Below are 27,045 nucleotides of genomic sequence, written 5' to 3'. Positions count from 1 at the left end.
CCGGGCGGTGGTGGCGCACGCCTTTAATCCCAGCACTTGGGAGGCAGAGGCAGGCAGATTTCTGAGTTCGAGGCTAGCCTGGTCTACAGAGTGAGTTCCAGGACAGCCAGGGCTACACAGAGAAACCCTGTCTCGAAAAAGCCAAAAAAAAATAATAATAAAATAAAATACTAAAAATAAAATTGATTTTGCCCCCTGACTTCTTTTCCCTGCTTAGATTTTAGAACTGTATTTTGTGCAGTTTACTGCCAAGTAGTTGTCTCTATAACTCTAGGCCTGACTCTGTCACCCCCACCTGACTTGAATGCTAATCATTGGTCCACATGATCACACCAGAAATGAGATCACCATCCGGAACAATATCCACTGTGTGACATCACTAGGAAGGAAAGGTGGGTCCCAGGGGGATTTCACAGACTCCAGTCTTCAAAGTCCTCATGAAGTGGGAAGGGACCTTGCACAGGTGGGAAAAAGATCTGGGGAGATGAAGTGAGAAGCCAGAACCGTTAGTGATGGATCAGAGCCCAGAATCCTGATGGTGGGACCTGTTTTGTGTATGAGGCTTTGTCTACAGCATTTTTGTTGCTAGGAATTGTGTACTAAGCAAATTGCTTTGGATTCTTATGGTTATCTCATTGGCAGTCTTTGTTTGTTTTAGAAGACAGCCTTTCTATGTAATCCAACTGGCTTTAAACTTACTGGGTACCCTAGGCTGGCCTCAAACTTATAATTCCAAGCTCACTAAATGAGTTTAAGAAGAACTGAGCAAACTTATCAAGGAAAGTGGGAAAAATCTATCCACAAAGGGTATTGTACCAGTTAGTGTAGATTCTGTTTATTCCCTTAGTGGTATGTGGACAGTTGGGGAAACAGCCAGGCAATTTTATTGTTTTAGACAATTATGCTTTCATTGAATTACCAACATATTCATACAGTTCACATTATATCACAAGCAGTATAAAAATGTCAGGAAATATATTTAAAATAGTCCTTCAGCAGGAACCAGGTATGATACACCTGTAATTCCAGCTGACACACAAAAGTAATGCATTCTACATTAGCCTGAGCTACATAGTGGGACTGTAAACCAAACGAGAAGGAAGATTACCATTACCACACTGGTGATAGAGATGGAGTACTTTGGCGGAACTGTTGCCTATCATGTGTGAGTTCCTGGGTTCCATGCCCTGCACTCCAAAAACAGCAAATAAATAACAAATACAATGGCAGTGCTTAATCACAATGACACTCAAAGCTTTTGTCTCTCCTAGTGGTGGGTCTGACAAACACTCATTACGCTTCAACACAACATTCATCAGAAGAGGAAGTCCAATTGAGATTGCTCGTTATACATCACTGGAGGGGGAAAAATCTGCCCGGCAAGTTAGCCCTGAGCTAACCTATTTATTTGTAGCTGTGCCAGATTTTATACAGTATCTTTAGAACTCCTCTCGGGAATAAGTTTCTATAAATTCAAATTAGATATTAACTAGGTGGCTGATTTAGTCAGGAACAAAACTCTTTTTTTTTTTTAATTAGGTATTTTCCTCGTTTACATTTCCAATGCTATCCCAAAAGTCCCCCATACCCTCCCCCACAATCCCCTACCCACCCACTTCCACTTTTTGGCCCTGGTGTTCCCCTGTACTGGGGCACATAAAGTTTGCAAGTCCAATGGGCCTCTCTTTGCAGTGATGGCAGACTAGGCCATCTTTTGATACATATGCAGCTAGAGACAAGAGCTCCGGGGTACTGGTTAGTTCATATTGTTGTTCCACCTATACGGTTGCAGATCCCTTTAGCTCCTTGGGTAATTTCTCTAGCTCCTCCATTGGGAGCCCTGTGATCCATCCAATAGCTGACAGTGAGCATCCACTTCTGTGTTTGCCAGGCCCCGGCATTGTCTCACAAGAGACAGCTATATCTGGGTCCTTTCAGCAAAATCTTGCTAGTGTATGCAATGGTGTCAGCGTTTGGAAGCTGATTATGGGATGGATCCCTGGATATGGCAGTCTCTAGATGGTCCATCATTTCTTCACAGCTCCAAATTTTGCCTCTGTAACTCCTTCCATGGGTGGGAACAAAACTCTTAAGTCCTGGGTTTGTCCAAAAAGACACATAAAGAAAGCACCGTCTGAGATCCCAGAGGTCAGGCATGAGGGAACTCAGCAGAAAGAGTGCAACTTCATCAAAACACAGCTGTTCCTTCCTGAACTGTCACTATTAAAAATTAATCTAAGAACTCAGGTTTAGAATGAGGTAGGAGAGTGGAGGGATCAGAAAGCAAGGAGCACCAGACAAAGACAGTTTAAATATTCATGGGTTTTTTTTTTTCATTTGAAATGAGGGGGAAAAAATGTTACTTTCAAGACTCAAAGTGCCATGATAATTAATACTTCAAACACTTTCTATTAAGTCGGATGGGCTTTGACTTCAAAGGAATGTGCAGGGCAAAGATCAGCCAACAGGGAGCTTCACCCCAGCCGGGAAGCGTGAGTGTCATCAGACTTCAGTCCAGTCCTGGAGGGTGGGATGTGGGGACTGTGAGCTGGTGGAGCACACTATTCCAACTGCAGGGTGGAGAACGAGATGCAAGCGTAACTTGGATAGGAGCCCCGGAAAGAGTTCCTGGAGAAGGCTCTTAGCTCTGGGGGTGGGGTTGGGGGGATCTTTTGCTATTCCACTGACATCTCCTTTTCTTCTGTCTGGGATGTAGATGGAAAGGAGCTTCCAGAGTCTCTTCAGATCAAAAGGTCCCTGCTACCCTGATGACTGTGTCGTCACGCCCAACTGAACTACCGCTGCCTAACTTGGAATTTGTTCCACATAACAGGTTCTTCCTTGGGTTTTTACAGTTAGTTCACTGGCACAGCGATCTCAGTGGCCACCAGAGGTTAACCCCACTGCTCTCTCGTTCTCAGTCATACTTCCACTCTCAAAACGTGCCCTCAGTGCTTAAGGATGCACGGCCAGCACTACATTCCTTGACACCTTAGGACAAGACCCTTAATATCTCTGTACGATAGAACTCCAAAAGGTGTAGTCCGTGTGTAGTGGACCTGTGGACAACCCTGGTTTAGGGGCTGAGAAGAAAGTCCTTGGCTCTTTCCTTGTTGTGTGAAGTGGTAATCATGCTACTGATTATAAGATAGAAAGACAGCTAGGGATCTTATTTCCGGTCAGAAAAACAAAAACAAAACCACAGTAATGTAAAAATAATGACTAGCACTTTTTATTAGAGATTCATTTATTTATTTTATGTATATTACACCATTGCTCTTTTCATACACACCAGAAGGCATCAGATCCCATTACAGATGGTTGTGAGCCACCATGTGGTTTCTGGAAATTGAACTCAGGACCTCTATAAGAACAGTTGGTGCTCTTAACCGCTGAGTCATCTCTCCAGCCCATGACTAAAATATTATTTGGCATGTGACTGGCATGAAGTAATTATTGAGTGACAGAAGGAAAGAATGTGGGCATTGATTTAAAAGATAATTACGGGACCCAAGAAGGGTGCTTATCATGATGGCTGAAAGTCTGCTTTTGGGACTGCCATGTGAAGTTGTTTACAAGAGAATGACCCCCCTTTGGCTCCTATGTTTGAATACTTGGTCCCCAGTTGGTGAAACTGTTCGGGAAGGACTAGGAGGTGTGGCCTTGTTGGAGGAGGTGTGTCATTGGGGGCGGGCTTTGAGGCTTCAAAGGCCCCTATCATTCCCAGCCAACTTACTCTGCCTTGTGGTTGTGTCTCAAGATGTAAGATCTCAGCTACTGCTCCAGTGCCATGCCTGCCTGCATGCCTACTGCCTTGTTCTCTACCATGATGGTCATTGACTGCAGCCTTCTAAAACTTTGAGCCCCAAATAAGCTCTTTCTTCTATAGATTGCTTGGGTCATGGTGTCTTATCAGCAATAGAAAAGAAATTAAGATACCCTGAGAGACTAATCCTAGCATAAGCATTCATTATAAGTCTGCATGGGGTATAGGATTAAAAACAAAAACAAAAACAAAAAACAAAGCTAACAAACTACTAATATTCAGCCATCCATACAAATTCTGATGGTGTCATGGCATTGGAGGAAAATGACACAAAGAAAATTGGTTTTCCCTCTTGGGGGTCTTAGTCTCATTAGCAAAAGAGTTTGGGAACAGACTGAAAGAGGAAACCGAGGACAAGGCTTTTGGAATTTAAGTGAAAACCCCAGGGCAGGCAAGCTACACATCTCAGCAACAGCCCAGACAAGAAGAATGGGGCAAAGAACGGAAAAGGTTGTACTGTTGAGGTGAGAGGCAACATGCAGGTCAGTCACTACGTGGACAAACACCCACATGGCAGGGAGAGGAGATTTAAACAAAGAGTGAGGGTCTGGAGAGAGAATTCAGGGCTTAAAAGCACCGATTGTTCTTGCAGGGGATCCAGGATTAATTCTTAGCACCCATATAGCAGCTAACAACCATCTGTAACTCCAGTTGTAGGGGACCCAATGCCCTCCTCTTCTGGTCTCCACAGGCAGCAGGGTATGCATATATTGCCCATGAATACAGGCAGGCAAAACACCCATACGCATAAAATAAAACATTTAATTTTTTTTTTTAAAGAAAAGAAAGGGTAAGGAAACCCAGACTAACAGAAAAAAGCACACCTTGGTTCTTCTGTCCAGGACCCAAAAGAAAAAGATAGAAAGAAAGAACAAAACCTTGCTGAATCAGGACTCAAATTGCACTCTACTGTAATGGTGAAGTGCCTTCCCTCAAACATGGAGGTCAGTCTTCATAACCGCTCTGTAAAGATTCCTTCCCATCCACCTTGTGAACAAGAAAACTTCAGGCTCTCATGACAGCTAGAATCCAGATTTAAGTTCGCACCCATCCTTGCACCGTAGACTTTTGCCCTGGAGTGCCCCAGTACTGGTCACTCCTATTGCATGGCTTATTTTTATCCTCCATGACAGCTCTCTCCTCTTTCACATGTACTTTTAGTGTTCATCATGAAAGAGGAATACACACACACACACACACACACACACACACACACACACTACCCTACATAACTGTTGTTAATCCTCCTTCTGTGGCTAGACTAGGCTCACTGTATTCGTGTTCAGACTATCTCAACAGGCTGCAGCCTGAATTCATGTCAGCAAGAACTTCAGTCATGTACAGGTTTCCCTTTACTGGTGTTATGTAAACTTTTCCTGAAGAAATGAGCAAGCTCTTCGCCTCAAGTAGGGCAACTAGGAGAGACCAAAGAAGAAATTATTCCTGTCTGGCTTGGTGAACTAATGAGCTTAACTGGAAACTGGAGTTTCTTGCAGGAGTGTGGGAAATTTACCATTGGCTACATGTCTCTTCTCTCTCTCTCTCTCTCTCTCTCTCCCTCTCTCTCTCTCTCTCTCTCTCTCTCTCCCTCCCTCCCTCCCTCTCTCTCTCTCTCTCTCACACACACACACACACACACAGTTAACTGCCTATAAATACTCATGGAGGGACATATCGGACATGTACACAGCTCCTGTTTGCCATCCACACCAGAGGATTAACAGTCCTTGTACCAAGTAGGTCTCATTAAGATAATCACAAGTGCAGAGAGTTCAAGATGACAGAGATCATATCTTGCCCACGGGAGATGTGAGGATGAATTCTCAGCTGGGTTGATGCCTATGAGCCTCTCTCCAGAGGCTTGGACATCTCCTGCTTTGGGTCTTGGCATCCAGGGGGTCATCTCAGGAGCAAGGGTTTTACTAGGCAGGAGATGAAACTACCAGATCACAGAAGGGGTTGCCCGTCTTGGAGCTATTTCTATTGTATCCCGTTGATCAAAGCAACTGTGGGCCCACCCAGATTCCAGAAGTAGGGAACTACATTCCCCCGCTGCTGGGAGTGGTGGGAAGACCACATTGCTGAAAAGAATGTGGGACTGATGGTGATGAGGCAGCCATCTTTGGAAACGATGACCTACCACTAACCTTGGCGCTAACCCACAGCCATCCAGCTGCTGTTAGTTTCCATTTTTACAGTGTCATGAATTTAACTAGGCACAGTGTGATGGCCAATTATTTTGCTAAGTGTTGCCCAGGTTACATTTTAGGTCTTAAATGTTAGCATTCGTTCATATCACTTTATTTAATTTCCTTTTTTGCTTTTGTTTTTGTTTTTGTTGTTTTTGTTTTTCAAGACAGGGTTTCACTGTGTGGCCTTGACTGTCCTGGAACTTGATTTGTAAAGGCTGGCCTCAAACTGAGAGATCCCCAGCCTCTGCCTTCGGAGTGCTGAGCCTAAAGATGTGCGCCACTACAGCTGGCTTATTCCATACACTTTTATAACTTTATGAAGCTGTCTCATTCAGACAGGCATTTTAGCCCAAGGACAAGACAGTTCATGGCGTCCAGGGCATTCTCTCTAAACTCCACCCCACTGTTACCTGGCAACAGCCAGGCATGCTCCTCCCTACCGTTACCTGGCAACAGCCAGGGAGGCCAGGCTCACTATAAAAGGGGCCGCTTGCCCCCTCCTCCCTCTCTTGTTCTCTTGCTCTCTTGCTTCTCTCTTGCTCTCTTGGGCTCGTCCCTTCCCCATTCCCTTCCTCCTCTCTCCAAGTGCCAGCCTTTACTTCTCTATTCTTTCTCTCTGCCTTTCTCTGCCTCTACTACCCTCATAACTCCCTTCCCCATGTCCCAAATAAACTATTCTATACTATACCATCATTCGGCTGGTTCCTCAGGGTGAAGGGATGCCTTGGCATAGGCCCGCTGAGACATCCCCTTCCCCCACATCTTACCACACACATCCATAGACCATAACCCCTCTCTCTTTATCTTTTTATAAACACATCAATAACCTCTAAACAAGGTCAAGCCAGAACCTGTAACACATCCGTAACACATCTGTAACACTTTACTAAATTCAAGCTCACAGATAAGAAGACCTGTCCTTCCAAATGTACTACTTCCTGACAGTTCCTTCCCAGCACCCACGTTTCAATCAAGCTGTACCTGTCAGCTTCATCTCCTGGCATGTTTGTTTGTTCTGAGTCTCCTCCTATCCTGGTGTGGATTCCTCCCCCACATCCTGCATGCGTGTCTTTGAACATCTGTAATACTTGCTGCTTCCTCTTAGACTCTTTGTTTTCTTAGAGTCCTGCTTGGGCTTGTTCAGTCCCATCCTCATACCTTGCTTCTCCTCCCTGCATAACTGGCCACAACACCTCCCTCCCACATGACAGATGTTCCACAGATAGATGTATAATTGGATCGGGCTTCCAGGAAGCTGTCGATTTCATTGCTATCACTTCCATGCAGGGTCTATGTCTCTAAAGCTCAACTCTTCCTCAGAGATTTTTTTTTCCCTTCACATTCATTAATTCAACAAGTAATGGCTGGCACAGTCCATGCACTAAGCCAAAAGTATCTTTCAACATATTGCGACATATCCCATCTCTATGGTTAATTATCCTATCAAAGAATCTTAGCTCACATGTCACATTTTTATGTGTCATATTTTGTATCCTTGAAGGCCGAAAGAGATGGCCTTTGGATCTAACCAATCCTATTTCGCAAAGACTTGAATGTAGATTTTACACGCACACACACACACACACACACACACACACACACACACACATCTTCTCTTCATCTTCATCATGGGAAGGATTATATCCAGAGTCCCCATCTTTCTGCAGAGCGCATTGGCAGGCTAGCTAACCTGTCTCACTGAGTTCCTCTGACTGACTCCACACACACAGGGATGCTTGCCCTGATCCTGAATCTGAGTTTGCTCCATCGACACTGAGTTGCGGTGACTCGCCTACTCCTTTCACTCATCACCCTGGGCTCATCTTCCCTGCAAGTTTACTAGCCATCCCTCCATAGAAGGAGAAATAGAGCCAAGCAGTCCTTCTGTGGACATGTTAGTTGGGTGTTTTAGAGAAACAGAAAGGATAATTAGAGCTGTTTATAGTCTGGGGGTGGGTGGGTGGTGGTGTATGCCTTTGATCCTAGCACTTGGGAGTCAGAGACAGGTAGATCTCTCTGAGGTCGAGGACAGCCTGGTCTTCAAAGTGAGTTCCTGGACAGCCAAGGTGGTTATACAGACAATAAACCTGTTTTGGAAAAAAAAAATGAAAGAAAGTAAGAGAAAAAGTGTTTAAAAGGAGATTGATGCTCTCAGTCTTAGCACCATCTTCCTTGAGACTCCTGCGCCATGAGAGCGAAGTGGCAGAAGAGAATGTGCAGGCTGAAGCGCAAGAGAAGAAAGATGAGGCAGAGGTCCAAGTAAGCCAGCGGTGCACCCACGACACCTGCAGGAGCAGAAGTGAGGGATGCTGAGGGCCGGGATAAGCTATCCGACTGTGTGCTGCCATCGGTAATGAGTCTCAGTAGACCTGGAACGTCACCTCGCCGCGATTGCCTAGAGAAATGACCGCCTTTCTTACAACCAAAACAGTCCCGCTGGCCCTCTGCCCTGGACCCCCGGCACTCTGTACTAGCTCTGTTCTCTTGTGGCCAAGTGTAGCTTGTGTACAATAAACCTTCTTGCAGTCAGCTGAAGAATCAAAAAAAAAAAAAAAAAAAAAAAAAGAGATTGATGAGAATTGGTTCACGTCATTGGAAACAAGGAAGCCCCTTGAGTGGTCAGATCCAAGATGCTAAGGTAGGAAGGCCAGTCGTAAGGCACAGTATGAGACTGAAGATCCAAAGGCTCCAAGCTTCAAGTACAGAAGGATGTGGGCATCCCACTCCAGAGGAATAGAAGAGAGAAAAAATTAAATCAATAAGCTAGGAAAAAGAAAATTAATCGTTCTTTTTCCCCAATCTGGGACTTCAATAGATTAATCTACTGACTCCAATGCTGATCCCTCGAATACACACACGCACGCGAGTGCACACGCACACACACACACAGAGAGAGAGAGAGAGAGAGAGAGAGAGAGAGAGAGAGAGAGAGAGAGAATTCTATCAGCCAGCTAAGTGAATATCCCTTAATGCAGTCAAATTGGCAAGTTAAATGGACTGTTACAATGGAAGAGAGTTTGACACACCCATTTCAAAGTGGAATAAGTGCACAAAGGAAGGTTACTTAGTCATCTCTAGTCATCCCGTGTCGCTTTTTCCTCAGTCAATGACAGGCTAATAATGACCTCCATTGCAGAGATCTCTGAGAGCACTCAGACTGTTAATTCACTAACAATGCACATCTCTGCCCCATGCACAAGGATTTGAAAATACCCGTTTTTCTTGCTGTGACTAAGTTGCTATCTGTGAAATAAAAAAAACACAAGCAGCTACTGCGCTGTACTGAGCTCCTCCTGCACTGGACCCAAGAGACCAGACTAAAAGTAAAAATGAGGTCACTCATGCCTGAGTTCCAGGTCGCTGAACTGAAACTAAGCGGTTTATCTGACCTTTTGAGAAATCAGGATTAGAGAGATAACAGCAAAATTTCCCAAACAGGCCAGTTTCAGTTGGCATGGTAATGGAGTTCAGTCAGCTTTAATCCTTACAACAACCAAACAGAGGAGTGGAGCAACCTTACGTTAGCAATCACTTATCTTCCTCTTTTGTCAGCCTCTCCCACCTTGCAAGGAAAGTAACTTTGAAAGGGCCAGTCATCTTTTTGTCCTTTGAAAAAATAATCTCAATTTATTCTTTGTGAGTCCCATATACACATATTATGATTACATGCACCCCATTTCCCTTCCTAACTTCATGTCCTGTATTTTACTGGGTCCGGTTAGTGATTGGCCATCAACAAGTCCGTGGGTCATAAGCCGGTGGCTACAAATTCAAAGAGAATGACTATCCCTACCCACAACCATCAGCTGCCAGTAGCCTCTCACCTAGGAACTTACTGACTTGACCATGCACAGGTAACTGCAGATGCTGTGACTTCCCAAGTCCACTATCTACATCATGTCCTGAGAATAGCATTTCCAGGTATCCTCCCTCAACCTCTGGTTCTTATGTGCTCTCTAGTCTTCTTTAGTAATGTTGCTTAAACCTTGGGTAGGGGTAGGCTAAAGGAATTGATACATTCTGTTTAAAGCTGAGCACTCTCGCGCGCGCACACACATACACACACACACACACACACACACACACACTCACACGTCTTCTCAACATTTTGTCTCTGCTTTCATTAATCACTAGCACTGCAAAAAGAAGCTTCTCTGGCCACTGTTAAGAACACCCCAACCATGGGCATAAATATATCTAAAAGGCAGTTTGAGAATGTGACTGTTAGTAAAGTAATATCAGGAGAGTCTATCCTAGTGCCTATGCCTAGGCTTTTGACCATGTTTTCAGTACCAGGCACCAATTCTTTCCAGTAAAGCTATCCTAAACTCAATCAAATTGTTTGGCGACCCAATTATTATGCTACCAACATACTAGTGGAGTATCTTGCTGTCAGCCTCCAACACATAGTACCTTCTGGTGCTACAAAAGCTAGCCAGGAGACAGGAATTTACCTGGTCAGTTTGAGGTTGGCTTCTATGTGTTTTTGCAACCAAACCCTGGGACATCCGCAGAAACAGTCTTCCCTTCTAGTTAAGGTAGGACAACAAGGCAATAGCTTCTCCATCAAAGCCACCCCAATCAAAATTCCATAACCATTCTTTAAAGACATAGGGGAAAAAAATCTCAAAACTTATATGGAGACACAAAAGACCAAGGATGACCAAAGCAATCTTGAGCAGAGAGAATATTATAAGTGGTATGTACACTTCACATCAGGAAACTTGTATGTTGACATGCAGAAAAGGAAATTAGAACAGTATCTTTCACCTTACACAGAATTCAACTGAAATAAATCAAGGACCTCACCATAAGACCTGATACCCTGAGACTTTTAAAGGAAAAGGTAGGGAGGCCACAGAATAGAGAAGATCTTTGCCACTTACACATCTGACAGGTTTCTCTAGAATACTCAAAGAACTCAAATGTCTAAACATCAAGAAAAGAAATACAACTGGATAGCAAATATATTTTTTAAAAAGTGTTCAACATTCTTAACCACTGGGGAAACACACGTTAAAAGTACTGCTAGGATTCTCTCTCGCCCCAGACAGAACGCCATCATGAGGCATGGTAACAAATGCTAATGTACATGGAGAAAAGGGGGATGCTGCTTCCACACTGTTGGTAGGACCAGAAACAGTCAGTCTGGAAATCAGTCTTGAAGTTTCTCCAAAAGAGTAGAAATAGAAGTGCCAAATGACTCAGCTATCCACTCCTGGGAGTATGTATGTATGTATGTATGAATGTATGTATGTATGAATATATGTATGTATGAATGTATGTATGAATGAATGTATGTATAAATATATGTATGTATGAATATATGTATGTATGAATGTATGTATGAATGTATGTATGTATGAATGTATGTATGTATGAATGTATGTATGTATGAATGTATGTATGTATGAATGTATGTGTGTATGTATGAATGTATGTATGTATGAATGTATGTATTATGTATGAATGAATGTATGAATGTATGTATGAATGAATGTATGTATGTATGAATGTATGTATGAATGTATGTATGTATGTATGTATGAATGTATGTATGTATGAATGTATGTATGTATGTATGTATGTATGTTATGTATGTATTATGACTTTCTGTCCAACTACGGAGATACTTGTACATCCACATTCATTGCTATTGTATTCACAATTTCCTGTAAGTGGAATCAACCTAAATGTCCATCAATAGATAATGAAAATGTTACACCTATACACAACTGAAGTCTACTCAGCAGTAAAGACAAATGCAATCATGATATTTTCTAATAAGTGGGTGGAACTAGGGAAGTAATTACAGAGTTAACTCGGGTCCAGAAAGACAAATGCTGAGAGTTCTCTCACACATGCTGATTGCACCTTCAAATCTTTGGTTTTATATGGTGTCTTAGGGTTTTACTGCTGTGAACAGACACCATGACCAAGGCAACTCTTATAAAGATAACATTGAATTGAGGTTGGCTTACAGGTTTAGAGGTTCAGTCCATTATTACCAAGGAAGGGACATGACAGCATCCAGGAAGGCATGGTGCAGGCAGAGCTGAGAGTTTACATCTTCATCTGAAGGCTGCTAATAGAATACTGACTTCCAGGCAGCCAGGATGAGGGTCTTAAAGCCCACACCCACTTAATCCAGCAAGGTCACACCTACTCCAACAGGACCACACCTTCTCATAGTGCCACTCCCTGGGCTGAGCATATGCAAAACATATGTGGACCACAAGTAGCAACCAGGAAATCAGAAAGGAGCCATTGGATAGGGACCGGGGAAAGGGGAGTAACAGTGTATAGGTAAAATGAAAAGTAGAGAGGTGGAGTACTGGAGGTGGAATGGCTTAAGCGGGAGAGGTGTGGAGGATGGGGAGTCAGGAGGTTGTAGGAAGGTTAACCACATGGAAAAGTACATGAGAAAGCCTATGGAAGCGTACCGTCTTGAAGCCCAGTTAGAAACTGTAATATGAGATAGTAGTAGGACACACATGAGATAAAAGAAGCGGGAGAAAACTGGGGATTAAAGGGTTAAACAGGGAAGTGGAGGGCGGGGTTAGGCAGGGAAGTAGAGGAGAAGAAAAAGTCAGTGAAATGCTGCCTAATGGTAATCTGCTATGCTCACAGATGCAAAGACACACAGGAAAGCATTAAGCTGAGCTGTGGGAATATTGTGGAAGAGGGGAAGGACAGATTGTAGGAGCCAGAGGGGTCAAGGACACTATGAGAAAACCCACAGAATCAACAAACCTGGGCTCACAGGGGCTCACAGAAGTTGACTCGATAACAAAGGAACCTACATGGGATTGACCTAGGCCCTCTACATATGTGACAGTTGTGTAGCTTGGTCTCTTTGTGGGACTCCTAACAGTGGGAGTAGGGACTGTCTCTTTTGTTAGCTTTTGGAACCCCTCTCCTCAGACTGGGTTGCCTTGTCCAGTCTTGATATGAGGGGGGATGTTTCGTCTTACTGTAACTTGATAGGCCATGTTTAGTTAATATCCATGTGGGGGGGGGGGCTTCCCTTTTCTGAAGAAAAGGAGTGGGTGGAGCAGAACAGACAGGAGGAGGAGGGACGGGGAGGAAAGGAAGGAGGGGAAACTGGTTGAGATGTAACAAAAGCAACAACAAACAAACAAACTAACTAAAGATGTGTTAAAGGGGGCTCATGGAAACCCTTTAGTTTGTAAGCTAATTTTGAAAAACAGCTTTTTACAATGGAGCATGAACAGAGGTATCCTGGGTGGGTGGACAGTGCTACTTTCAGAAGACATCGGGATTAAACAAACATCTCAGTGCTAGGCGCGGGATAACTCCCTAGGAGTTATTGGCCAGAGAGGCCCCAGAGCTCTACAAAAGGACACGGGCTATTGGCTGGTGCCTTTTTTTTTCTTTGTCTCTTTGTTTCTTCTCCATCTATTAATATTAAAGCCGCCTCATCTGTGAGCCCACTGAACAGTTATTATAGAATAAAATGCCACCAGATTCTATAGTTATAAATAAAGCCAGTTAAGGTCTTTAAAGTAGATTTTCCTACTTTTTGTCTCTCGACAAGCCATGTTTCTGGGAAGCAGAGTTTGAGACAAGCAACGGCATGAACTCAGATGCAGTTCCAGGGAGAACAACATCAACTCAAGCTGTCATGGAAAGTCAGTACAGGGCACCCCTGGGCACAGAAGTCCTTGGCACTGCCTGATCACTATCTTTGATAGGCAGGTCAGCTCCCGGGTCCCCAGAGCAGTCCTGCAATAAAGTAGCAGGTGTGAACCTTGGGAATCGAATCACAGCGGTGCTGAGGAGGAGCGAATGGTATTAGAGTTACCCAAAGCAAGTTACCAAAACTGTTGAGACCTGTCACATGCCTCAAAAAAAAAAAAAAAAAAAAAAAAGCATTTCCAGAGAGTTTCCTGTGTCTGGCCTTTTCTTTCCATTCCCCTTTCTCCTTGTTTTATAGTCTAGCTTCTTTAGCTTCTCCTTTCCATCAGTTCAGGAAATATTTACAGAGCCCTACTATGTGCTGAACACCGTGCTAGGACGGAGAATACATTGCTGAATACATCGGGAAAATCTACGCTGTCATGGAAACAGGTTGCAGGGGCAAGTCTTAGCACTGTTTAAATGGAGACTATTTTTCAAAGATAGCCAAAATATCAGCAACAATATAATTAATTCCACAACAGCGGTTTTTGCTCTAAGTATGTTGCAATTATAAATTAATAAGGCTGACTTTCTTCCACGCTTATTAGACTAATCTTTCCTGGCTAACAATTATCATAGGACTTCTTTAAAAGTGTTTATTTAAAACGACAGAGACAGAAGAATGGAAGGATGCCTAGTGAGTAAAGGCTTACCCTACAAGCGAGAGAATCTGAGTCCAGACTCCTAGCACCCTATAAAAGCTGGGCATGGCAGGGTGAGCCTGCAACCCCAGCAGTCAGGGGCATAGATCTCAGCGGCTCACTTGCCAGTCTGTGTAGCAAAACCAGCAAGTTTCCAGGCCCAGGAGCTATAATAATAAATAAGGTAAAATTGCAATTGAAGAAAACAACGAACATCAACCCCCCTTCTCTCTCTCTCTCTCTCTCTCTCTCTCTCTCTCTCTCTCTCTCTCTCTCTCTCCACACACACACACCACACCACACACACACACACACACACACACACCACACAAGCAAGAAGACGAATGAAATGACATAGGAAAGCACAACACTAAAATGGAAAAAATAAGCACTTAATCACCTATAATTCTATAATAACTGATAGCATTAGGGATCTTTTTTTGTCATGTGGTGTGTGTGTGTGTGTGAGAGAGAGAGAGAGAGAGAGAGAGAGAGTTCCGCTAAATATGAAATCATTTAAATATATTCATGATTTCTTTCTCTCTTTATATTTTCCATAAGCAAGTATAATAGACTCAGTGAGCAGCATCTTAACGGCCATATTATATATTTTTTCTTTGATAGTGCCTTACTATGCACACAGCTTGGAGCCAAGTGATCTTGCCTCAGCCTCCCGCGTGCTGGGACTCTAGGCTTCCTACTGAAGGTAGTCTTCCCAAATTCCTTCCTTATTATTCACTCTTAAGCTTCTGGCAATCTTTTCACTGTTAGTTACTGAACTGAGTAAGCCACACTTGTGAAAGAGGAGTACCACTTACATGTGGGGCACTAGAACACTCGCTCCTGGCAATTCCTATAAAGGGTAGTTCCAATCTGAATTCATGAGCTTTGTCTTATTGCCTCAAGAAAACTGGGACTTTGTGTGTGTGTGTGTGGGGGGGGGGGGAGGTAGTTTCGTATTTCACGAGGAGTTCAAGTCCTTGTATGTTTACCAGGAGGCTGCCAAAATAAGAATTCTTAGAATTTGATATTTATCGCCAACGAACTAATCGACTCCCAAATCCCTCTTGCGTGTGCTCTGCAGTCTTTGGAGGAGAGTGACAGGGGACAACGATGGCCTCTTATTCTCCAGTGTCGCCCCTGCTGCAACCTCAGCTGACCCTGAAGGTCCGTCACCATGGTTTTCCCGGAAGGGTTCCTAGTCGCTGGCTGTAGTCGCTGGCTCTTCCGGAAAGCCCCTCCAAAGACTGAGAGGTCCGTTAGACAAGAAGTAAGACAAAGACAACTGGAAAGCCCAAAGGGAGGGAAATCGCCCTGTGAAAGACACAGAGGCCAGAGCCTTTGAAAGCCGTGGTTAACCATTGTTCAGAGACAAAGGGCCCAAATTGAAAGCGGCTGCTGATTCCGCGACTTGGAGGTCAGTATCTTGGCCCTGTCCGGTGGGAAGGGACATAGAAGGGCCTGTGTCCCACAGCATGGCTGCCAGCGGCTGATGAGGCTGTAGCTGAGCTGCTGCCAAGAGCTTGAGCTCCCTAGAGAGACTGTAGTCCTAGGAGACCAGTCCATAGGCACTAACCACGGCCCCATTAGCTTTCTGCAGCTTCTGCGCGCCTGACTTTGGCACTTCTTGTGGGTTCCACCCTCACAGGCCTAAGTCCCTGGAAACTGTAGTTAAGTTGCAGCAGGAACTTTCCAGAGGCCACCTGCGTGCAATCCTGGCTGGATGAACCAACAGAATCTTTTATCTTCCTCCTTATAAGGCTAGAAAAAGGAGACGATTTAAAATACAGGCACTGTACACTTTTATGGCTGGATACCCTATCTTTTTTTTCTTTTCTGTTTTTTGTTTGTTTGATTTTTGTTTTGTTTTGTTGTTGTTGTTGTTGTTGTTTGTTTTTTTGGCATATACTTGGCACCTCTGCCACACAGCACTGTGAATGAAGAGAACAAGACTTTCCTGCAAATAAAGGCTGGTTAGAAATGAATATTCTTGGGGGAAGGGTATAGGGGGCTTTGGGGATAGCATTTGAAATGTAAATGAAGAAAATATCTAATTTTTAAAAATGCCTTAAGAAAAAAGAAATGAATATTCTTGCAGCTGCTGGCCACACCTCACCCTGACATTTCTGCAACATTTCAGGACGTGACAGTGATACTACCCATGAAGGACCCCCTTGGTGCACAGGGTCACCTGGGTGCTGGCATGGAGGAGGGGCCCATGAGAGTTCTCTGCAATACAAACTGGGAATGCTCTTTCTGGGCTCATCCCAGGATTTCTCTTTTAACTCAGGGTTCAGGGAGCAGCCATTCCTTCAAGCTACTTTGTTTCCAACACAAACCTGCAACCCTTTCCTGCCACAAAGTGGGTGAAATCAGAGAGCTGATGTATCTATCCTAACGCCCCCTAATGATAGCAAAGGCCTGTCTGCAAGCTAAGCCACTTTAACGGAAAGCAGGTTAACTAACGTTCCATGGCTCTGGTCTGGTAGCTAACGTTCCATGGCTCTGGTCTGGTAGCAACCACGAAGAGCAGGGATCAGAGGTGGAATAACAAAACCACACTGGACGCTTAGGGTCGTAGATGGCTGGTGTCTAGAAAGCAGGCACTAGTGATGTGGCATCTGGTTTTAAAATGATGACACACATTCCTAGCAAAGGACTACTGTCCCAAGCCAAGGGTGGGCATCCTCATGGCCCCTGTCAGGCTTTGGGATACTGGCTAGTTCACTAACTAGCCATACCTGAGCCACCTCCTCTTTGCATGTCCCTCAACTCTGGATGCTGAGGCATCTTCCAGTGATCTCAGAGATTCAGGACATCCAGGCACTTGGATGTCACATAGTAACTTCTAAATCACAACCCTTCCTTTACATGTGTGCTTAATGGCAAGAATGAATACCACATTTTTTAAAATGTAATTTAATTTTAAAAAAATTTTTTACACTCCATATTCCATTCCCTGCCCCCCATCCACCCTTCATCTGTTCCATATCCAGCACCTCCTCCCCACCCCCTGCCCCACCTGACCTCTAAACTCCCTGGGGCCTCCAGTCTCTTGAGGGTTAGGTGCATCAATCTCTGAATGAACACAGACCCGGAATGAATACCACATTTAAGACTTTTTTTCCTGGTCCTTTATATTAGCAAAGCATGAGCAGTTATACTACGCTTCTGTTAAGTAAACAGAAGTCTCCTGTAGAAGAATTCACACAGCATGCCAATAACAGATTAAACATCAGCAGAGTTGGAAGCAAGATCCCTAGGATCTTCAGAACCACGGGAAACTGCACCATAAAGTAGAGGCCATAGGAAAACATTCTATCTGTTGCCTGTCTTCTAGTTCTGTCAAGCTCAGTGATAAGGGTGGTACCCACTCACTAGATGTGGTAAGTTTTTCCTGTGTCTGCAACCATATCGGCAAAGAAGAGAAATCTCTGTCTTAGTGTCCAATTGCTGTGAAGAGACACCATGACCATAGCAAGTCAGGTCAAGGAAAACACTTAACTGGGGCTGGCTTACAGTATAGAGGTGGAGTCCATTGTCGTCATGGTGGGAAACATGGCTGCATGTAGGCAAACATGGTGCTCAAGGAGGAGCTGAGAGTTCTACATCTGGATCCATGGGCATCTGGAAAAAAGAGTGACACTGGGCCTGGCTTGAGGCATTTGGAACCTCAAAGCCCACTCCTAAGTCTCTATTAGCCTATGGGGTTCATTTTCAATGAAACCAACACTATCTCTAAGGGTTAAACTAGCTTCTACCATGTTCTATCAATTATAAATATTTTTATGACAGTCTTGCAATTCTACAATACATTTTAAATTTCATTAAAAATTAAATGTATTGTCTTCTTGCCTGGACACCTACCTTCCCCCAACCCCATTGTATCTTTAAAGAAAAAAGTTCAAAAGAGCCGATCCCCTGCCTTCGCTTGTCTTTCAGTTTTCAGAGTCACTCCTTATCATCTTCCATTTGACAGAAATCTTGTTACTTGTTTTTTAAAGACCTGAATTCAAATCAAATTATTATTCCTAATATGTCAGCACTTGCCATTTCATTAAACTATGGCATCCTGAGTATAATCACTAACTATACCTACTCTGATAAACAAAGTGGTTATTTTTTTCATCAGTCAGTTATGTGTTTAAGCTGGTCTAGCTCAACCACAGCACAAATACACACTAAATATAGTATTCTGAATAACAAACTCTTCCCTTGTTTGTCTCATAGGATGGGAAAACCAATTTCTATTATCTCACAGAATGCTGCTTGGGACATATTTTTGTTTGTTTGTTTTTTCTAATGTAAGTGTTCTATTATGACTATTACAATGCAGCCAGTTTCTTCATTTTTAAAGGAATTATTTTACTTATTTCATGTACATGAGTACACTGTAGCCATTTTCAGACACACCAGAAGAGGGCATCAGATCACATTACAGATGGTTGTGAGCCACCATGTGGTTTCTGGGAATTGAACTCAGGACCTCTGGAAGAGCACTCCGTGCTCTTAACCACTGAGCCAACTCTCCAGCCCCAGTTTCTTCATTTTTATCTCCATGCCTTACAACTCAAGATAGCCTGTTAACATGAGTGAATGGCTTAGTCTCTTTGATGGTGAAATGAGAGACCATCCTATAATTGTCAGCTCAAAGGATGCCCAATTACTATCCTGACCAACCTCCAAGAGTTGGACTAGCCCATCAAGTCTGGATATGTATGATAGCACAGCCATCAAACTCCAAAGCATTCCATATATGGGCTTCCTTGGGAGTGGGCGAGACCTTGGGCAGAAGGAAGCAATTCCTCAAGAGAGCGACAGCTGAAGGCTATCTGCTGACCACGCTCATAGCAGCTCAAGCAATAAGTCTGTCACTGAAGGAAGGTCTTGGTTGTGTAACACAGGGCCTACTACAGACACACACAACCCTGTTAGGAAAGACAAGCTAGTACAAGGAGATTATTGTACAGTGCAGTGGGAAGGGAACAGAATCAAACACAGGACTCCATGACAACATCCAGGAGACTTACCGTGCACAGTTTAATGGATCACAGGCAGGAACCCATCTCTAAGTCGTGGCACGAGTAATATGTGCTTCAGAGAGACTGAGATCTGCAATGTGGTAAATAGATTGTGAGGGAAGCCAAACAACTTTAAGTGCTGGAGTAATCCAGGTGAGAGGTAATGGTAACCTGTGGGGATAGAAAGATGGAGACGGATCAAAAAGATTATGTAGTGCTAAGATCAAGTGAAGTAGATGCTTAGCTGATATACGGTGGGACCAGTCAGAATGACGGCCAGATGCTCAACCACGGCACTCATAGATACGATAACCACTTCACGGAAAGGAGTACAAGACGATGATGACTTTTGGGTGTGTCAAGGTCCCTCTGTCTGTCCACTATACAACTGTAATATGCACTAGAAGATGGGGGGGGGGGGCAGTTCCTGCATTCAGATACCAACTGAAGTACCACCAGTATCCTTTGGAAAAGGACATCTATAGATTTATGTAAACAGTGACAAGAGATTGGAACTCTGGAACTACTGAAATTATCAGGATTGCTCATGATTATTGGTTGTAGGGCGAGAATAGAAGAAAGTCATAGGAGAATTGCAAAGAAACCCAGGAACATTTAGGATAATACAAGGCAAGAGCATGGTCTTTAAGAAACAATTGTTTGACAAAGAAACTCACACAATATGTATTCACTGATAAGTGGATATTAGCCCCAAACCTAGGATACCCAAGATATAAGATATAATTTGCTAAACACATGAAACTCAAGGAGAATGAAGACTGAAGTGTGGACACTATGCCCCTCCTTAGATTTGGGAACAAAACACCCATGGAAGGAGTTACAGAGACGGAGTTTGGAGCTGAGATGAAAGGATGGACCATGTAGAGACTGCCATAGCCAGGGATCCACCCCATAATCAGCATCCAAACGCTGACACCATTGCATACACTAGCAAGATTTTATTGAAAGGACCCAGATGTAGCTGTCTCTTGTGAGACTATGCCGGGGCCCAGCAAACACAGAAGTGGAAGCTCACAGTCAGCTAATGGATGGATCATAGGGCTCCCAATGGAGGAGCTAGAGAAAGTAGCCAAGGAGCTAAAGGGATCTGCAACCCTATAGGTGGAACAACATTATGAGCTAACCAGTACCCCGGAGCTCTTGACTCTAGCTGCATATATATCAAAAGATGGCCTAGTCGGCCATCACTGGAAAGAGAGGCCCATTGGACTTGCAAACTTTATATGCCCCAGTACAGGGGAATACCAGGGCCAAAAAGGGGGAGTGGGTGGGCAGGGGAGTGGGGGTGGGTGGATATGGGGGACTTTTGGTATAGCATTGGAAATGTAAATGAGTTAAATACCTAATAAAAAATGGAAAAAAAAAAAAAAAGAAACAATTGTTTGATAAAGCATCCTTGGATTTGTAGGGACTTAATAAATGTTTCCTGTTGTCTCTAATTGGCTTCTATAATGAATAAGAGATAGTAAGGGAGAAGGTGTTTGGAAGACTGACTACTGCCTTTATTCCTGACAGGACAGGCTGTGGAAGCTGAGGTTTAATGTGTGGCAGCAGAAAATGCAGTGGGCTTAAACTTGGATTCCTGGCACAGATGTGATGGCCCAGCACAGGTCTCCTCAGAGTGACCTGAAGGAAGAACAAGGGGGAATACCAGTTATCTGTCATGAAAGAGGGAGGAATAAGACAAGAGTCTCGGGCTGGAGAGATGGCACAGCGGTCAAGAGCATTGATTGCTCTTCCAGAGGTCCTGAGTTCAATTCCCAGCAACCACATGGTGGCTCATCTGTAATGGGATCTGATGCCCTCTTCTTGTGTGTCTGAAGACAGCTACAGTGTACTTACATATAATACATAAAATAAATCTTAAAAAAAAAAAAGACAAGACAAGAGTCTCTCCTTTTGAAATCACCGGTTCAATAAATCGCCCCACGTGGACAAAAACCATCCAGACTGCTGCACGACCACCTTCAGTCCTCCCATTCGTGCATGCACAGTGAGGAACGGAAAGGGTCCATTAAGGGTCCACTGGCTGATGCCAATGTTGAAGAAAACCAGATGAAATAAGCTGAGAGGGAACAGGAAGGGAGAATGGGAGACAACCAGGCTGGTCAACACTTTCAGTTTTGTTATGACAACTACTCTAATATATAGAACAAGGGTCTGTGGAGTTGATCTTAATGTCATTAGCATTTGCTAAAATAATCTAGGTCTGTGTTGCTCAACTACCTTGGTGAACTTCTTAGGTTCTGTACACTAAGATATGGGACCAGAACCCTGAAAATATTTTCTGTGGAGTTTGGTTTTAGTAAACTCATGAGGAATCTACCTGGGTCAGATCATGGAAAGTCAGTAACGCCTCTGTTAGTCCCCACACCTAACAGAGGAGCCCTTGACAGTTGATGGCTTCTGTGGGAGGGTGAGTCAATTTTCTCTAAGAATGTTGTTCCCGGTAGGCTGACCATGTTGCAGTGGATGGCTCCATCCTGTGTGTGTGTGTGTGTGTGTGTGTGTGTGTGTGTAATAGACATTGGACTTGATGTATAATTTAAACAACAAAACAGAGAGAAGACAAAGTTGGGAGGGGTAGGAATGTAAAGGCTTGGTCTGGAAGGAAGGAGTGAGGAGAAGGAGAGAAGGTAAATAAGACCATGGAATTCTCAAAATTCTCAAAGAATAAAAAAAAAACCATTGTGGTTTTAAAAGTCAGGAAATAAAAATCAGCGTTTGCTATCTAAGACAGTAAGTGTTTCTTCTCAAGTGTAGTCATTGCAACAGGTTCATGATGTGGAGAATAAAAATATGCTAGGAACTTGAAAGAATGTAGATCAAGTAAGGAAACAATCAAAAGAGAAAGCTCTCACCTGGACAAAGAGTATGTGTCAGCCACAGGTCTGTGCCTTGGGTCTCAGTGACTTGGTAGCTTACCTCTGGCACTTTCTGTTGCAAGCTGAGGGCCACTGTTCCTTCAAGAACATGCGGTCTGCAAGGTTGATATGCTAGGAAGTGAGAGCAGAGGGTATACGGATTCTGATGAGCAGAATAGACAATGCCATAGCCCCATCTCACTGCTGGGGGTCTGGAAACTGTGGTCTGTGAGCCTATGGAGAGGAGAAAGCTGAACCCATGAGCATCAGCATGCCTGTCAAAGATCCGTGGTGACAGACTGGTCCCAATGGTACTTTAAGAGGTGGTAGAACCTTGAATTGATAGGATCCAGGTAGAAATGGGATTACTGGGGTGTGCTCTTGAAGGAGATATTGAGCTTGCAACCTCAAAGCCATAATCATGGACAAGGAAGGGGGAGTACGTAGAAAAGCAGGCTAAAACTGGCCTAAACCATCTTGATTTGAGAGGCATGACGTTGTTATTTCTTTGCAAAGGGAAACACAAGGAAAGGGACTTTTTCATCCGCCTTTTCCTCTTTCTCCCATTACGCTGTGCAATTAGGCCTCTCTGCCATTCATTCTTTAGTGAACTGTGCTGTCTCCAGCTAAGTAAACAGGGCCAGATGACCACACAGTGAAACTTCTAGACTCTTAAGCCACAACAAACTTTTCTCTCTCTTAACTAATCTTAGGCATTTGGTCTTAGTAATAGAAAGCTGACTAGCTTATCAGCACAGAATGAAAATCTCACATAAATAAATTCCTTACTGGCTCTGGTTATTTTTCCCCCCTTTGGCACAAATGTTAAAGGGGGTAAATAGCAAGAAAATAGATAGAAATAGAATGTAGAAATAGATACAGTGTATCCCATTCTATCTCATTAGCAGCACAGTGCCTAGAACATAGGGCAGACCAATATCCACTGTTAAGTCTGTCAATGCTGTGAGTCTTGAGATGTAACAGAGAGAATAAACAACAAAAGACTGTTTCTTTCAAAGGCTGAAAGATGCCAGTATTACCCTTTTTCTCCTGTTTTCCCAAACCCTATGTTTTTGGCTGCTGGTTTGTAAGCCATAATCAGGGGCAAGAAAGTGTGTGTGTGTGGGGGGGGGATATGCGTAGAAAAGCAGGCTAAAACTGGCCCTAAACCATCTTGATTTGGGAGGCATGACGTTGTTATTTCTTTGCAAAGGGAAACACAAGGAAAGGGACTTTCATCCGCCCTTGTGTATTTCATGTCACACTGGAAAGGATTTCAGAGGCCAACTTCAGAGCTTGCATGTATGGAGAAGCTCTTTAAAAGCCTCTATTGCCCAACTGGTGCAAGGTGAACTGAAGAAAGGGTTTTAAAAATCATCTTGTGAGAGGCAACATCACGACTAACAATCCCATCCCAAATAAAAGATGAAAATCAGATTCTGTCATTCAGAGTATCTACAGGCAAGTATTGAGTATTGACTACACCTGCAAGGTGTTGTTGTATCAGAGGCTGTGCCAAAACAAAGCGCTGCTGACCTAGACCCAGCTCCTGAGGCGTTAGTGGGAAAAAGTCCTTTAGACACCTCATGCGGTCTGTCATAAGGGGAAATGACTCTGAAAAGAGTGACAAGAAAAATCAGCCTGCAACTGAAAAGGAAGTGCGATATCCCAGAAACTGAGAGCAGAGGCCCTGTGGAGGATACAGGGTTGAAAGAAGACTGTGGGACAACGGGTGTGCTTCAGCTGAGCCACACCAGCCCTTCATGCGGGATGCTGAGATCCTGGCTTGCTTGGATCAGGTCGTTCCAGTAGCATTGCCTCCAGATGTGGCACCAAGCATGGGACTGTGAAGCTTTAGGTACTCCCTCTGACATTCTGCTTGGATTTAAAATAGGGGCCACAGGCTGTGCATCCAACTCAGTGGTTGCTTTCCTTGTCATTGTGAAAAAACAAAAAACAAACAATTCCCCCCCAAAAAACACCTGAAAGAAGCAACTTAAAGGGAGAGGGGTTTGTTTCAGTTCAGAGTGTTTGAGGTCCCAGCCTATCACAGTAGGGAAAGCATGGTGATTCGGACTACTCCGCCCTTAATAGTGGAGCTTTGCAGTGGTGACTTAGTCACATGTCCATGGATCTGAAAACATAAAGTATGACAGGAAGAAGCCATGAATATTACACCCTCAAGGCCCTGGCCTGGTGACCTACATCCCCCAAGGACCTGACCTGGTGACCTACATCCCCCAAGGACCCGGCCGGTCCAGTGATCTTTCTCTCCCCAGCTAGGCTCTAACTCTTAAAGTTTCTTGTGGTGGTTTGAATGAGAATGGCCCTCATAGGTATAAATATTTGAATGCTTGCTCCCAGGTTAGTAGAACTATTTGGGAAGGATAAGGAGCTGTGGCCTCGTGGGAGGAGGCACGTTATTAGGAGTACATTTTGAGGTTTCAAACTCCACACCATTCCCAGTCATTTCTTTCTGTGCCTCATGGTTGTGGGTGAGATATAAGCTCTCAGCTACTACTCCTACACCATGTCTATCCTCTTGCCACCGGGTTCCCGGCAGTGGTGGCTATGAGTTAGCCCTCTGAAACTAGAGACCCCATTAAAACACTTTCTTCGGTGGGTTGCCTTGGTCATGGTGTTTTGTCATGTCCCCTGTCCCCAAATCATGCCATCAGCTGAAGACCAAGTGTTCAAATACAGAAGCCTGGGAGAAGCATTTCCCACTCTAATTGTGAACATCCAGCGGGCACATGGCCCTGGATTCACCCCCAGTGCATTTCCTCATCCAACCAATCAATCTAAACTGAAATCCCCAGGAGACTGAGTCTTGGGACATTAACAAATGGGTCCTTCGTGCCACACTAAGGGATCTGAAGGTCATTATTAAGGGTAAGGTGTTAGTTAACATTTTTGGAGCCCTTCAGGAGGCGCATCAGACTTGCAAGGAAAGCGGGAACCTAAACCTGAACAGGTGCAGAGGAGAAGCCCTCTCGTCTGCAAAACAGAAGCCTGCATTCTATTGACCTGTGGGCCTTTCTCAGATCTCCCCCAGCCCCAGGCACCTAGGGAGACAAATGACATTGCATGATCATGAATATTCAACGTTTACTGGCTAGCTAACTCGCTACTACAGTATTGCAATATTCTAAATCCTTGCAAAGTAGCCCTTGGCTCCAAAGTACTTGGAGAAGTTCCAGGAGACTCACAGATGTGTGGCCCCTCCTGCTGAGCTCAGCATAGCCATTTTGTGCGCAGCACACCCACTAGCTCCCTAAGCTTACTCCTTTTTTTGTTATTTAAAGCTTATTCAATACAACACAATCTCTGACTGACCCGCATCTACAACCAAAGCCACCTCTAAACTGGAATTCAGTTGCTGAGCCTGCCCCAGCCTCTGCTTTCTTGTCAGTCCACCCCCACCCCATCCCCGGCAGGGAGGGGACAGAGCACTCCTTCTGCAGGTGTCTCTGCCTGCCTCCCCTCTTGTGAATCTTGCAGGCAGCTCAGCCTCTGGACCTTTGGCCGAGGCTTGCCAGCCTCGGGACAGCTGCCAAGCAGGGGGTCTGGAAGTAAGTTACATAAATCTGGATGCCCTCGTTCATAAGGTACCAGTAAGAAATGTCTCCAGAAAAAACTGCTCCTTCATGTAGCCTCAAGACTTGAGAGACTGCATAGCCTACATTACATGAAAGTTGGGCACATGATTGTCTACCAGCTGGGGTGTATGGGCATGTGGACATCGTTTTTGGCAACTATCACGCCTTCCTTAAAAAATTGTTCATAGATGCCGATTCTTCTTAGGCATCAACATCGAGGTTGCTGAAGGGTCCGAGGTGGAGGCTGGGAAGAGAAGCTTACCCTTTAAGTGACTCCACCAAACTCTTGGAAGGCTAATGCTAGCTGCAGGCTGCAGAAGAACAAGGGTGGCTGACTCCGTTTGCACACAGCCACATATGCTTACCTCCTAATGCGTAGTAGTTTTACTGATCTGCAGCAGCTTGTGTTCTCATTCAGGGCTGCCTCTGTCTTTGCACCTAGGACACCGGGCATGAAGCTCATTATCCCCCCTCTTCTCAGCTTGTTGCCTAGATGGAAGCACATCTCCCTAGGATGAGGTGCAGTTCCAGAGGTGCTTGAAGACGTCTCTACCAACAGGCTATTACCCACCCCTCTCTCCGGACATCAGAATCACTCGATCAATAGGCACAACATGGGTTCCTTTCTCAAATATAGTCATTAAAGAATTTAAACGCCCAATAGTTCACGAATCACACGTAAACATAATTAAGCCCCCAAGGTGCTGAAAACCCCATTTGGAACTGTGTGACCAGAAAGGTGGCATCTCTCTTGTTAAGTTTTCTAGTTAGTATTGGCAAAATCAGGGGGGTGAATAAGCTAATACATTTACCTCTAAGATTCTTAATTTTCAGTTAGAGTTGAAGGTCATTGCATAAAGCAGTGAATACCTGAAGCAGAAACTGTTAGAGTAGATGAGAGAAGGGTTACAGCATGGAGTGATAGCAATAGCCAGTATTCATTGAACTTTCTGTTCTAGGGGTATTACATTCAGCAAGCACATGTACAATGTATCAAACTAAACCTCAGGACAACCATATGATATTGGAAATGCAGCTACTCTCATTTGACAAATTAGAAAACTGAAGGTAAACTTCCTAAATATATTTTGTCTTATTTTATTGAGACCCTTGGCGGGTCTGATACTTGTTATGTAGACTAGGCTGGCCTCTAAGGCACAGAGATACTACTGCCTTAGTC

The 27,045-nt window shown here is 44.1% G+C and overlaps 1 long non-coding RNA gene and 1 pseudogene across 5 annotated transcripts; one reads left to right on the top strand and one right to left on the bottom strand.

The window, feature by feature from the left end:
- Nucleotides 1-403: 403 nt before the first annotated feature.
- Gm31458 lies at nucleotides 404-21,161 on the top strand. Of its 5 annotated transcripts, none has more exons than XR_383891.2 (4): nucleotides 404-463; nucleotides 2,417-2,492; nucleotides 2,717-2,833; nucleotides 13,577-13,882. It is a non-coding gene; the product is annotated as a predicted gene, 31458 (long non-coding RNA). The 5 variants fall into 5 exon arrangements; XR_383890.3 differs by lacking the exon at nucleotides 404-463 and adding an exon at nucleotides 487-538; XR_001781717.1 differs by lacking the exons at nucleotides 2,417-2,492; nucleotides 13,577-13,882 and adding an exon at nucleotides 20,918-21,161 and having other exon boundaries at nucleotides 428-463.
- Nucleotides 21,162-25,565: 4,404 nt separating this feature from the next.
- On the bottom strand, nucleotides 25,566-26,080 carry Gm19883 (annotated as a pseudogene).
- Nucleotides 26,081-27,045: the final 965 nt, after the last annotated feature.

The sequence above is a fragment of the Mus musculus genome, chromosome 15, assembly GCF_000001635.26.
Source record: "Mus musculus strain C57BL/6J chromosome 15, GRCm38.p6 C57BL/6J".
Lineage (NCBI taxonomy): Eukaryota > Metazoa > Chordata > Mammalia > Rodentia > Muridae > Mus > Mus musculus.
The sequence above is the reverse complement of the archived record's forward strand: the minus strand, read 5'-3'. Positions and strand labels throughout refer to the sequence as shown.